Genomic DNA, 16083 nt, shown 5'->3' on the forward strand with positions numbered 1-16083 from the left:
GTATTTTCTGATATTATTCTAGCATACAAAAATAGATATACTTTTGTGCATATAAATATTTTATAAGTAAGAGATAAGTCCATATAAACTGTTTAATTTGACATTTTTTCACAAACTAATACATTGTAGGTGTTTGTTAGGTCCACATACAGACATCATACTACCATTTTTATATAAAATATATGAATAAAATTGTACTATAAAATCTTATCTGTTTTGATAGACATAAAGGGTACTTCTAATCTTCTTTGATATTCTTTACTATAAAAATAACTTTTGTTAAAATTGTTGGACTCCACAATATATTGAAAGAAAGACACAGAGAAAGAGAATATGACAGAAAGAGAATGAAAGAGAGAGGGGTATCAGACAATTTTTAGGAAACTTGATCATTTTAGAACATGATAGATAAATTAGAGTATCTAAGCAATGGGCTCCCGTTTCTTACTTTCTCGGTTTCCAAATATAGCATATGTATTATATTATAGCTTTACTAAATTTCATTGATTTATAATTTATTAATATTTTAGGATATTTATGATATAATTCGGAGAAGGCAATGGCAACCCACTCCAGTACTCTTGCCTGGAAAATCCCATGGACGGAGGAGCCTGGTAGGCTGCAGTCCATGGGGTCGCACAGAGTCAGACACGACTGAGCAACTTCACTTTCACTTTTCACTTTCATGCATTGGAGTATGAAATGGCAACCCACTCCAGTGTTCTTGCCTGGAGAGTCCCAGGGACGGGGGAGCCTGGTGGGCTGCCATCTCTAGGATTGCACAGAGTCGGAAACGACTGAAGCGACTTAGCAGCAGCAGTAGCAGCAGCATGATATAATTGACACTTCTTCTTTCTGAAGTATGAATTATTAATAAATCACTGAATATTCAAGGTATTCTATATTTTAACTTTTTAATTAATATCTGAGGATGATTATATACACATTTTCAAAGCATAGTTGATTTAAATATTGTGTTATATTTAGTGATACAGCATAGCTATTAATTTATATTTGCATATTGTAATCCATTATAGGTTATTACAAGATTGCATGGATAATCACCTGTGGTTTTCAGTAAATCCATGTTGTCTATTTTATGCACAGTAGTTTGTATCTATTAATCCCATACTCCTAATTTGTCCCTTTTCTATTCCCTATCCCCTTCAGTATCTACAAACTTTTTCCATATCTGTAAGTCTATGTACTGTGCATAAATTAATTTGTATTTTTATATTTCACATATAAGTGATATTACATAGTATTTGGCATTGTCTGATTTATTTCACTAAGCATTATGTTTCCTAGTTCAATCCATGTTGCTGCAAATGTCAATATTCCATTCTTTTATATGATTGAGTAATATTCCATAATATATAGTCTATATACATGTACATGTATGTCACATCTTCTTAAGCCAATCATCTGTTAATGGACACTTAGGTTGTTTTAATATATTGGCCTCTGTAAATAGTCCTGCTATAAACATTGAACTTCTGTTTGTTCCAAATATATACTGAAGAGTGGAATTGCTATATAATGTGATTTCTCTATTTTTAGTATTTTAGGGAAACTTCATACTGTTTTCTGTAGCAACTGCACCAATTTACATTCTTATCCACAGTTATTCATTTTTCTACATACTCTCACCAGCGTTTATTATTTGTAGACTGTTTGATGATAGCCACTCTGACAGGTGTGAGGTCTTACCTCATTTTGGTTTTGATTGACACTTCTCTAATAATTAGTAATGTTGAGCATCTTTTCATGTGCCTGTCAACCACATGTCTTCTTTAGAGAAATATCCATTTAGATATTATGCCAATTTTTTCACTTAGGTTTTGTTTTTTTCAATGTGTGTGCTAAGTTACTTTGGTCATGTCCGACTGTTTGCAACCTGATATACTGCAGCCTGCCAGGCTCCTCTGCCCATGGGATTCTCCAGGCACGAATACTGATGTGGGTTGCCGTGCCCTCCTCCAGGGGGTCTTCCTGACCCAGGGATTGAAACCACATCTCTTGTGTCTCCTGTATTGGCAGAGCTCTTTGCCACTAGTGCCACTGAGTTGTATAAGCTGTTTTTATAGTCTGCATGTTAAACCTTTGTCAATCACAATCTTTGGAAATATTTTCCCCCATCCCATAGCTTGTACATTTGTTAAATTGATGGTTTCCTTTGCTATACAAAAGTTTTAAAGTTTGATTAGGTCCCATTGGTTTTTTCTGCTTTTATTTAATTTTCCCTGAGAGACTAATCTAAAAAAAAAAAAAAGTTTATATAATTTATGTTCCGGGCTTCCCAGGAGGTGCAGTGGTAAAGAATCTGCCTGCCGAGCAGTAGACATAGGTTCAGTCCTTGGATTGGGGAGCTCTCCTGGAGTAGGAAATGGCAACCTGCTCCAGGATTCTTGCCTGGAAAATTCCACAGGTGAAACAGCCTGGAGGGCTACAGTCCATGGGGTTGCAAAAAATCAAACACTACCGAGCACACACACACACACTTTATGTTAGAGAATATTTTCCCCATGTTCTTTTCTAGGAATTTTATGGTTTCATGTCTTAAATTTATGCATTTGAACAAATTGGAGTTAGTTTTTGTATATAGAATGAGGAACTGTCATAATTTCAGTCACTTCCATGCAGCTGTTTGGCTTTCACAGCATCACTTAGGGAGAGACTGACTTTACTCCATTGCATTATTGCCTCTTTTGTTGTAGATTAATTGATGGTAAGTATGTCGATTTATTTCTGGGCTTTGTATTCTGCTCCATTGATCTATATACTTGTTTTGTGTCTGCACCACACTGTTTCGATTAATGTAGCATTTAGTATAGTCTCAAGTCTGGAAGGATTATACAGCCAGCTTTGCTTTTTTCCTTCAGCATTGCTTTGGCAATTCCAGGTCTTTTATGATTCTATATAAATTTTAGAAGTATTTACTCAAGGTCTTTGAAAGATGTCTTGGGTATTTTGACAGGGTGTGTATTATACCTGTAGATTCCTTCAGGTATTATGGCCATCTTAACAATAAACATTCTTCCAATACAATAGCCTGGGATATCTTTCCATATTCCATTTTTGAATCATCTTCAATTATCTTTATCAATTTTTTATCATATTTTGCAAATGGGTCTGTCACCTCCTTAGTCAAATTTATTCCTTGGTGTTAGGATTTTATGTTATTTCTTTTAATTTTATTTTTATTTATTTGTTTAAAACAAAAAACATTTTGTATTGGGATATAGCTAATTAACAATGTTACGATAGCTTCAGGTGAACAGTGAAGGGACTTAGTGATATATATATACATGTATCCATTGTCCCCCAAACCCCCCTTCCATCCAGGCAGGCATATAACATGGAGCAGTGTTCCATGTGCTGTACAATAGGTTTTTGTTGGTTATCCATTTTAAATAGAGCAGTGTGTACATGACCTTCCCAAAGTCCTTAACTATCCCTTCACATACATACATCCCTCCCCCCGCAACTATGAGTTCATTTTCGAAGTCTGTGATTGACAGGATTTTAAATAATACTTTTTTTTCTTTCTCTTTGTAATTTCATTATTAGTGTAAAGAAATGCAAGAAAAGTGTGTTGGTCTTGTGTCCTTCTACGTTGCTAAATTCAGAGTTTAGGGTTCCCTGATGACGAAGAAGGCAATGGCACCCCACTCCAGTACTCTTGCCTGGAAAATCCCATGGACGGAGGAGCCTGGTAGGCTGCAGTCCATGGGGTCGCTAAGAGTCGGACACGACTGAGCGACTTCACTTTCACTTTTCACTTTCCTGCATTGGAGAAGGAAATGGCAACCCACTCCAGTGTTCTTGCCTGGAGAATCCCGGGGACGGGGGAGCCTGGTGGGCTGCCGTCTCTGGGGTCGCACAGAGTCGGACACGACTGAAGCGACTTAGCAGCAGCAGCATGAGCTTTCCAGGTGACTCAGACCATAAAAAATCTGCCTCCAAAACAGTCAGACCTGGGTTCTATCCCTAGCTCAGTAAGATCCCCTGGAGAAGGGAAAGGCTGCTACTGCTGCTGCAAAGTCGCTTCAGTCGTGTCCGACTCTGTGCGACCCCATAGATGGCAGCCCACCAGGCTCCCCCGTCCCTGGGATTCTTCAGGCAAGAACACTGGAGTGGGTTGCCATTTCCTTCTCCAGTGCATGAAAGTGAAAAGTGAAAGTGAAGTCGCTTAGTCGTGTCCGACTCTTAGCAACCCCATGGACTGCAGCCCACCAGGCTTTTCCGTCCATGGGATTTTCCAGGCAAGAGTGCTGGAGTGGGGTGCCATTGCTACCCACACCATTATTCCTGCCTGGAGAATTAATTCCATGGAAAGAGAAGCCTGACAAGCTACAGTCCTTTGGGTCACAGAGAGTCAGACATGGTTGACTAACACTTTCACTTCTTTTCATTTCATATTTGGTTTATAAGAAACGCATATACAAAAAAAGAAAGTTGATACATTATTACTCATTGAGAAGATCATAAACTAGGCAAGACTAAAAAATTTTGTAAAAGATAGTTAAACTATATTAGTACAATAATAAATTCATTTTTAAAACAGGAATATTTTTATAGATAGTGAGACTGTATAATTTGAAAACTTCAACATAAGCACTAAAATATGTACATATAGGTTATTATTCAATAAATAAAGATTTGAATACATAAATAAATCAAGGTGATATACTGTTAAGATAATTCAATCAGTCAGATAACATTTTACAAATCTTTTAGTCATAAGTAAAAATAATTCAGAAAAAATATGGTATTTAGAATGTCAATGATATAATACTAATCTTATTATGATGTTGATATAATACATTAATATATTCTATATAATTATATATCAATACATATATACACTATAATGTGTTTATAAATATACATATTTATTTAATGTATATATATAATATAATATACAATATATTAATATAATATTATATATTCTTTCCAAATATGAAACATTTCAACTTTATGTGGTCTTATGTCATAAAGTTCAACAAATATCAAATGAATATATGGTTAACATTTTTTCACCAAATGTAAGGTCATTTTTAAATCAAAATAATTACAGCACTCTGTATTTGATATTGAAAAAAATCTTTTAAATAACTATTTGTCAAAATATACATAACAAAGAAATACTTAAACTGAATGAAAATGAAGCATTCTAAATAAAACTTGTTAAAAAGTTAATGAAATTATTGAAAAAAATTTTAATCTCTTATGTTTATATTTGGAAAGACAATCTGGCCATTATTCATTAAAGTCTGATTTAAAATTTTTGCCAATATATACTAGAATATAACCTCTTTAAAATGTTATATATGAAAAATAATGACAAGACAATAAATTAATGAAATAAAGAATGATTCATTAGAGAGGATTAATATAATTAAAATAGTTTGTGGGGAAAAAAATAGAATTGACAAATCTGTGGAAAGATTGATCAGAAAAAATAGAGAAGAGATATAATTATGTATAAAGAAAAGATAAAATTGATATAAATGTTCTATGCATTATTTAAAAAATAGATACTTTTTGAAGCATAATGTTAATGCATAGAAGACAGAAAAAATGAAGCTATTTTAAAATAGAATTGGAACTGACTCTAGAAAGACTAAAAACCTAAATCATCAGATAATACCATAGAAGCTAAATCAAAATTTAAAACAAATTTAACAAAGAAGACACATAACATAAATATTTCCAAAGTTGAATTATACTGAATGAAAAAATATGAAGGTTTTAATGCATACCAAGTCAAAGAGAATAGGGGATAAAAACATAATTCAACATGTTTTAAATATTTACATGTAGCTTTATGCCAAACCATATAATGACATCAGAAGGAGGTGACAAACCAATTTTCCTGAGACATAAATTCTAGAGCAATAAATAAAATAATACATTATTAATACCTTATTTTAAAATTTGAATTTTTACAAAAGTGTGTTTGCATCAAAATTTCAAAACATATTATAGAAAATCAAGACATTAATCAAGAATGAAAATGCTAGGATTGACTCCATAAAGAATCATGTTCCAAAAAGTACAATTTGAGAAGGGCTTGGATTTCTAGAAAACTAAAAGAGAATTTTTGTTTTACTCTAGATAGCAACAACAAAAAAGTTAAACACATTAAATTGAAATCAAGATGGCTAAAAATCATGTCTACTTTTATCACAACTACTCAAAAATATACTGAAAATTATTGTCACAAAAAATAAGATATAAAGAGATTTCTAGTTTTAAAAAGTTAGCAAGTTAGTAAGAATTCTGTATATAAGAACAACGAAATTCAGTTACACCTTTATATATTGCCACAAACTTTGAGATTTATTTTATATATTCCACTAGAAATGCATCAAAATATAAAATTAAATTGCAGAATATATAAACTATCAGCAAGATCTACTGGCTAAAATGAAAACTCACTTAAATGGAAGAACATACCCTATTCATGAACTGCAATTTTCACTACTATAAAGCTATCAGTTTTCCAAATTAAATTTAAAAAAAGAAGATAATTGATAAAATCAAGAAACAAATTTTAATTTTTGTAATGCATTAATTGTTCAACCAACTAAGACATTGATTAAAAATACAGTTCAGTTCAGTCAGTCATGTTCTACTATTTTCGACCCTATAGACTTCAGCATGCCAGGCTTCCCTGTCCACCACCAACTCCCAGAACTTGCTCAAACTCATGTCCATCAAGCCAGTGATGCCATCCAACCATCTCATTCTCTGTCATCCCCTTGTCCTCCCACTTTCAATCTTTCCAGCATCAGGGTCTTTTCCAATCAGTCAGTTCTTCACATCAGGTGGCCAAAGTATTGGAGCGTCAGCCTCAGCGTCAGTCCTTCCAATGAGTTTTCAAGACTGATTTCCTTTAGGATGGACTGGTTGGATCTCCTTCCAGTCCAAGGGACCCTCAAAAGTCTTTTCCAACACTACAGTTCAAAAGCATCAATTCTTCGGCGCTCAGCTTTCCAACTCTCACATCCATATATGACTATTGGAAAAACCATAGCCTTGACTAGATGGACATTTGTTGGCAAAGTAATGTCTCTACTTTTTAAGATGTTATCTAGGTGTGTCGTAGCTTTTCTTCCAAGAAGCAAGCATCTTTTATTTTCATGGCTGCAGTCACCATCTGCAGTGGTTTTGGAGCCCCAAAATATAGTCTGTCACTGTTTCCATGGTTTCCCCATCTATTTCCCATGAAGTGATGGGACCAAATGCCATGATCTCAGTTTTCTGTAAGTTGAGTTTTAAGCCAACTTTTTCACTCTCCTCTTTCACTTTCATCAAGAGGCTCTTTAGTTCTTCTTCATTTTCTGCATAAGGGTTGTGTCATCTGCAAATCTGAGTTTCTGGATATTTCTCCCAGAAAACTTGATTCCAGCTTGTGCTTCATTCAGTCTAACATTTTGCATGATGTATTCTGCGAAATAAAGTTAAATAAGCAGGGTGACAATATATAGCCTTGACATACTCCTTTTCTGATTTGGAGCCTGTCTGTTGTTCCATGTTTATTGCAAACTGTTGCTTCTTGACCTGCATACAGATTTCTCAAGAGACAGGTCAGGTGGTCTGGTATTCCCATCTCTTGAAGAATTTTCCACAGTTTGTTGTGATCCACAGAGTCAAAGGGTTTGGCATAGTCAATAAAGCAGAAGTAGATGTTTTTCTGGAACTCTCTTGCCCTCATAATCAACAAAGAGTACAAATGCAGTATTTTGGTGCAACCTCAAAAATGACAAAAAGATCTCAGTCTGTTTCCAAGGCAAGCCATTCAACACAGTAATCCAAAACTATGCCCATATCATTGATGCTGATGAAGCTGAAGTTGATCAGTTCTATGAAGACCTAGAAGACTTCCTAGAACTAACACCAAAAAAGGATGTTCATCTTTGGGGACTGGAATGCAAAAGTAGAAAGTTAAGAGATACCTGAAGTAACAGGCAAGTTTGGCCTTGGAGAACAAAATGAAGCAGGGCGAAGGCTAACTGAATTCTGCTAAGAGAATGCACCGGTTATAGCGAATACCCATTTTCAACAACACAAGAAATGACTTTACACATGGACATAACAAATGGTCAATACCAAAATCAAATTGATTACATTCTCTGTAGCCAAAGATGGAGAACTGTACACAGTCAGCAAAAACAAGACCTGGAGTTGACTGTGGGTCAGATCATCACATTCTCATAACAAAATTCAGGCTTAAACTAAATAAAGCAGGGGAAACAACTAGGCCAGCCAAGTACATCTTAAATCAAATCTCCTATGAATATGCAATGGAGGTAATAAATAGATTCAAGGGAGTAGATCTAGGTAGCAAAATACTTGAAGAACTATGGATGGAAGTCTGTAATATAGTACAGGAAGCAGCAAATAAAATCATGCCAAAGAAAAAGAAAAGCAAAAAGGCAAAGTGGTTATGTGAGGAGGCTTCATGAACAGCTGAAGAAAGAAGAGAAGTGAAAGCTAAGGAGCAAAGGAAAGGTACAGCAGACTAAACAGAGTTCCAAAGAATAGCACGGAGAGACAAGAAGGCCTTCTTCAATGAACAGTGGGTAAAAGTAGAAAAAAACAACACAAGGGGAAAGACTAGAGATCTCTTCAATAAAATTGGAAATATCAAGGGAACATTTCACCCAAAGATGGGCACAATAAAGGACAGAAAAAGTATAGACCTAGTTGACACTAAAGAGATCAAGAAGAGATAGAAAGAATACACAGAACTGTACAAAAAAGATCTTAATGAACCAGCTTACTACAATGGTGTGATCATTCACCCAGAGCCAGACTTTCTAGAGTGTGAAGTCAAGTGGGCGTAGGAAGCACTGCTGTTAATAAAGCTAGTGGATGCGATGGAATTTCAGTAGAACTATTCAAAATCATAAAGGATGATACCATCAAGGTGTTGCATTCAACTTGTCAGCAAATCTGGAATACCCAGCACTGGCCACAGGACTGGAAAAGGTTAATCCTCATTCCAGTTCCCTAGGAGGATAGTACTAAAGAATGTGCTAACCATCAGGCAGTTGCACTCATTTCTCATGCTAGTAAGGTCATGCTTAAAATCTTGTACCCTAGGCTTTTGCATTATGTGAACCAAGAATTTCCAGATGTCCAAGCTGGGTTTAGAAAAGGCAGAGGCACCAGAGATCAAATCGGCTACATTCACTGGATCATAGAGAAAGCTAAGGAATTCCAGAAAAACATCTACCTCTGTTTTATCAACTATGCTAAAGCCTTTGACTGTGTGGATCATAACAAACTGTGGAAAGCTGTTAAAAAGATGAGAATACCAGACCATCTTACCTGTCTCCTGAAAAACTGGTATGCGGGTCAAAAAGCAACAGTTAGAATCCTGTGTGGAAAAACTGATTGGTTCAAGATTAGAAAGGAGTATGACAGGGCTTTCTGTTGTCACCCACTTGTTTAACCTTTATGCTGAGCACATCATGAAAAATGCCAGGCTTGATGAGTTGCAAGCTGGAATCAAGATAGTCAGGAGTAACACCAACAACCTCAGATATGCCTATGATACCACTCTAATGGCAGAAAGCAAGAGGAACTAAAGGGCCTCTTGATAAGGGTGAAGGTGGACAGTGAAAAAGCCAGCTTAAAAGTAAATATTAAAAAAAAAAAAGTAAGATCATGGCATCTGGTCCCATTACTTCATGGCAAATAAAGAGGGAAAATGTGGAAGTAGTGACAGATTTCCTCTTCTTAGGCTGTAAGATCACTGGAGATGGTGACCACAACCATGAAATCAGAAGATGATTGTTTCTTGGCAGGAAAGCTATAACAAACCTAGTCAGTGTGTTGAAAAGCAGAGGCATTACTCTGCCAACAAAGGTCTGTATAGTCAAAGCTATGTTCTTCCCAGTGGTCATTATGGTCATGAGAACTGAATTGTAAAGAAAGTAGAATGCCAAAGAATTGGTGCCTTTGAACTGTGGTGCTGGAGAAGACTCCTAAAAGTCCCTTGGAGAGCAAGGAGATCAAATCAGTCAATCTTAAGGGAAATAAACCCTGAATGCTCATTGGAAGAACTGATGCTGAAGCTGAAGCTCCAGTATTTTGTTCATCTGATGTAAACAGTCAACTCATTGAAAAAGATACTGATGCTGGGAAAGGTTGAGGGCAAAAGGATAAGGGGGAGCAGTCCTAATATGGCAGAGGAATAGGACAGGGAGACCACATTCTCCCAGACAAATTCATCGAAAGAACATTTGAACGCTGAGCATGCTGTCAGAGTACATCAGATACCCAGAAAGGCAGCCCATTGTCTTCGAAAGGAGATGGAGAAGTCTTGAGGATACTGTAAGAATAAGAGTGAAAACCAGAGGCACGAGGCTTAAGCCCAAAACCTGAGAACACCAGAGAACTTCTGACTCCAGGGAACATTAATCAATAAGAGCTCATCAAAAGCCTCCATACCTGCACTGAAACCAAGCACCACCCAAGTGCCAACAAGTTCCAGAGCAAGACATACCACACAAATTCTCCAGCAACACAGAAACATAGCCTTAAGCTTCAACATACAGGTGCCCAAAGTCACACCAAATCCATTGACATCTCAAAATGCACTATTGGACACTTCATTGCACTCCAGAGAGAAGAAATGCAGCTCAACCCACCAGAACACCAACACAAGCTTCCCTAACCAGGAAACCTTGACAAGCCACTCGTCCAACCCCACCCACAGTGAGGGACCTCCACAATAAAGAGGAACCACAAACTGCCAGAATACAGAAAGGCCACCCCAAACAGAGCAATATAAACAAGATGAAAAGGCAGAGAAATACTCAGCAGGTAAAAGAACAAGATAAATGCCCACCAAACCAAACAAAAGAGGAAGAGATAGGGAATCTACCTGATAAAGAATTCAGAATAATGATAGTAAAAATGATCCAAAATCTTGAAAACAAAGTGGAGTTACAGATAAATAGCCTGGAGACAAGGATTGAGAAGATGCAAGAAAAGTTTAACAAGGACCTAGAAGAAATAAAAAGAGTTAATCAATAATGAATAATTCAATAAATGAAATCAAAACACTCTGGAGGCAACCGACAGTAGAATAATGGAGGCAGAAGACAGGATAAGTGAGGTAGAAGATAGAATGGTGGAAATAAATGAAGCAGAGAGGAAAAAAAAATTAAAAGAAATGAGGACAACCTCAGAGACCTCTGGGACAAAGTTAAATGCCCTAACATTCGAATCATAGGAGTCCCAGAAGAAGACAAAAAGAAAGACCATGAGAAAACACTTGAGGAGATAATAGTTGAAAACTTCCCTAAAATGGAGAGGGAAATAACTACCCAAGTTCAAGGAACCCAGAGAGTCCCAAACAGGATAAACCCAAGGTGAAACACCCCAAGACACATATTAATCAAATTAACAAAGATCAAACACAAAGAACAAATATTAAAAACAGCAAGGGAAAAACAATAAATAACACACCAGGGGATTTCCATAAGGAAACCAGCTAATCTTTCAGTAGAAACTCTTCAGGCCAAAGGGAATGGAAGGACATACTTAAAGTGATGAAAGGAAAAAACCTAAACCCAGATTACTGTACCCAGCAAGGATCTCATTCAAATATGAAGGAGAAATCAAAAGCTTTACAGAAAAGCAAAAGCTTAGAGAATTCAGCACCACCGAACCAGCTCTTTAACAAATGTTAAAGAATCTTCTCTAGACAGGAAACACAGAAAGGGTGTATAAACTCGAACCCAAAACAACAAAGTAAATGGCAATGGGATCATACTTATCAATAATTATCTTAAATGTAAGTGGGTTGACTGCCCCAACCAAAAGACAAAGACGGGCTGAATGGACACAAAAACAAGACCCCTATATATGTTGTCTACAAGAGACCCACCTCAAAACAAGGGACACATACAGACTGACAGTGAAGGGCTGGAATAAGATATTTCATGCAAATAGAGACCAAAAGAAAGCAGGAGTAGTAATACTCATATAAGATAAAATAGACTTTAAAACAAAGGCTGTGAGAAGAGACAAAGAAGGACACTACATAATGATCAAAGGATCAATCCAAGAAGTTATAACAATTATAAATATGTATGCACCCAACATAGGAGCACTGCAATATGTAAGGCAAATCCTAACCTGTATGAAAGGGGAAATTAACAATAACACAATAATAGCGGGAAACTTTAATACTCCACTCACACCTATGGATAGATCAACCTAACAGAAAATCAACAGGGAAACACAAACTGTAAATGATACAATAGACCAGATAGACTTATTGATATCTATAGGACATTTCACCCCAAAACAATGAAATTCACCTTTTTCTCAAGTGCACATGGAACCTTCTCCAGGATAAATAGCATCCTGGGCCATAAATATAACCCTTGGTAAATTCAAAAAAATTGAAATCATTCCAAGCATTTTTTCTGACCACAATGCAGTAAGATTAGATGTCAATTACAGGAGAAAAACTATTAAAAATTCCAACATATGGAGGCTGAACAACACACTGCTGAATAACCAACAAATCACAGAAGAAATCAAAAAAGAAATCAAAATATGCATAGAAATGAATGAAAATGAAAACAAAACAACCCAAAACCTATGGGACATGGTAAAAGCAGTGCTAAGGGGAAGTTTCATAGCAATACAGGCTTACCTCAAGAAACAAGAAAAAAGTCAAATAAATAAGCTAACTCTACACCTAAAGCAACTACAAAAGGAAGAAATGAAGAATCCCAGGGTTAGTAGAAGGAAAGAAATCTCAAAAATTAGGGCAGAAATAATTGCAAAAGAATCAAAAGAGACCATAGCAAAAATCAACAAAGTTGAAAGCTGGTTCTTTGAGAAGATAAATACAATTGACAAATCATTAGCCAGACTCATCAAGAAACAAAGTAGAAGAATCAAATCAACAAAATTAGAAATGAAAATGGAGACATCACAACAGACAACACAGGAATACAAAGGATCATAAGAGACTACTATCAGCAATTATATGCCAATAAAATGGACAATTTGGAAGAAACAGACAAATTCTTAGAAAAGTATAACTTTCCAAAACTGAACCAGGAAGAAATAGAAAATCTTAACAGACCCATCACAAGCATGGAAATTGAAACTGTAATCAGAAATCTTCCAGCAAACAAAAGCCCAGGACCAGACATCTTCACAGCTGAATTCTACCAAAATTTAGAGATGAGCTAACATCTATCCTACTCAAAGTCTTCTAGAAAATTGCAGAGGAAGGTAAACTTCCAAACTCATTCTATGAGGCCACCATTACCTTAATACCAAAACCAGACAAAGATGCCACAAAAAAAGAAAACTACAGGCCAATATCACTAATGAACATAGATGCAAAAATCCTCAACAAAATTCTAGCAAACAGAATCCAACAACATATTAAAAGGATCATACATCATGACCAAGTGGGCTTTATCCTAGGGATGCAAGGATTCTTCAATATCTGCAAATCAATCAACATAATACACCACATTAACGAATTGAAAAATAAAAACCATATGATTATCTCAATAGATGCAGAGAAAGCATTTGACAAAATTCAACATCCATTTATGATAAAAACTCTCCAGAAAGCAGGAATAGAAGGAACATACCTCAACATAATAAAAGCTATATATGACAAACCCACTCCAAACATTATCCTCAATGGTGAAAAATTGAAAGCATTTCCCCTAAAGTCAGGAACAAGACAAGGGTGCCCACTCTCACCACTACTGTTCAACATAGTTTTAGAAGTTTTGGCTACAGCAATCAGAGAAGAAAATGAAATAAAAGGAATCCAAATTGGAAAAGAAGTAAAACTCTCACTGTTTGCAGATGACATGATCCTGTACTTAGACAACCCTAAAGACTCCACCAGAAAATTACTAGAGCTAATCAGTGAATATAGTAAAACTGCAGGATATAAAATTAACACACAGAAACCCCTTGCATTCCTATACACTAACAATGTGAAAACAGAGCAATTAAGGAAACAATTTCTTTTACCATTGCAACAAAAAGAATAAAATACTTAGGAATGTATCTACATAAAGAAACAAAAGACCTATGAATAGAAAAGGATAAAACACTGATGAAAGAAATCAAAGAGGACACAAATAGATGGAGAAATATACCATGTTCATGGATCAGAAGAGTCAATATAGTAAAAATGAGTATACTACCCAAAGTAATCTATAGATTCAATGCAATCCCTATCAAGCTACCAATGATATTTTTCGACAGCTAGAACAAATAATTTCACAGTTTGTATGGAAATAAACAAAAAACCTCAAATAGCCAAAGCATTCTTGAGAAAGAAGAATGGAACTGGAGGAATCAACCTGCCTGACTTCAGGCTCTACTACAAAGCTACAGTCATCAAGACAGTATGGTACTGCCACAAAGATAGAAATATATATCTATGGGCCAAAATAGAAATTCTAATTTTGGAAATAGAACTGGCATACTGCCCAGTAATCCCACTGCTGGGCATATACACTGAGGAAACCAGAATTGAAAGAGACATGTGTACCCCAATGTTCATCGCAGCACTGTTTACAGTAGCCAGGACATGGAAGCTACCTAGATGTTCATCAATAGACGACTGGATAAGAAAGCTGTGGTTCATATACACAATGGAATATTACTCAGCCATTAAAAAGAATACATTTGAATCAGTTCTATTGAGATGGATGAAACTGGAGCCTATTATACAGAGTGAAGTAACCAGAAAGAAAAACACCAATACAGCATACTAATGCATATATATGGAATTTAGAAAGATGATAATGATAACACTATATGTGAGACAGCAAAAGAGACACAGATGTATAGAACAGTCTTTTGGACTCTATGGGAGAGGGTGAGAGTGGGATGATTTGGGAGAATGACATTGAAACATTTATATTATCATATGTGAAATGGATAGCCAGTTCAGGTTCAATGCATGAGATCGAGTGCTTAGGGCTGGTGCACTGGGATGACCCAGGGGGATGGGATGTGGAGGGAGGTGGGAGGGGGGTTCAAGAAGGGGAACACATGTACACCTGGGGTGGATTCATGTCAATGTATGGCAAAACCACTACAATATTGGAAAGTAATTAACCTCCAATTAAAATAAATAACTTTATATTAAAAAAAAAAAGAAGGATAAGGGGGCATCAGAGTTTGAGATGGCTGGATGGCATCACCAATGCAATGAACATGAACCTGGGTAAACTTTGGGAATTGGTGAGCACAGGGAAGCCTGGCATGCTGCAGTCCCTAGGGTCACAAAGAGTTGTACACAACTGGGTGACTGAAAAACAACAACAACAAAAACATTAATTGCTCAGACCAACTTAAGATATTGATTAAAAATGCAGTGGGAAAATAAAAAAAAATATTTTTAAGAAAGTTAAGTCTTATTATAGTTATCTAAATCATGACAGTAAGTTATACATGCAAGAATAATCAAACAGACAAAAGAAACAGATTAGGAAAGATAAATTTATTAAATTTCATGACTGCTTAAACTGATCTAAATTTATCAAAAATTAACCAGAAAGTATTATTTAAAAGAGTTATGAAAAAGAAGGCCACAAAAAGTAGCCTTAACATATGTGTAACTGAGAAGTGAACATATATACAGCATATATAAAACATTTCTAAAAAATACAAGGCAAAGACTGACAATACAACTTCAGTTCAGTTCAGTCCAGTCGCTCAGTCTGTTCCGACTCTTTCTGACCCCATGAACTGCAGCACGCCAGGCTTCCCCGTCTATCACCAGCTCCCGGAGTTCACTCAAATGCATGTGCATCGAGTTGGTAATGCCATCCAGCCATCTCATCCTCTGTCGTCCCCTTCTCCTCCTGTCCCTAATCCCTCCCAGCATCAAAGTCTTCCAATGAGTCAACTCTTCGCCTGAAGTAGCCAAAGTATTGGAGTTTCAGCTTTAGCATCATTCTTTCCAAAGAACACCTAGGACTAATCTCCTTTAGAATGGACTGGTTGGATCTCCTTGCAGTCCAAGGGACTCTCAAGAGTTTTCTCCAACACCACAGT

This window comes from Bos mutus, chromosome 7 (assembly GCF_027580195.1).
Source record: "Bos mutus isolate GX-2022 chromosome 7, NWIPB_WYAK_1.1, whole genome shotgun sequence".
In the NCBI taxonomy this organism is placed as follows: Eukaryota; Metazoa; Chordata; class Mammalia; order Artiodactyla; family Bovidae; genus Bos; species Bos mutus.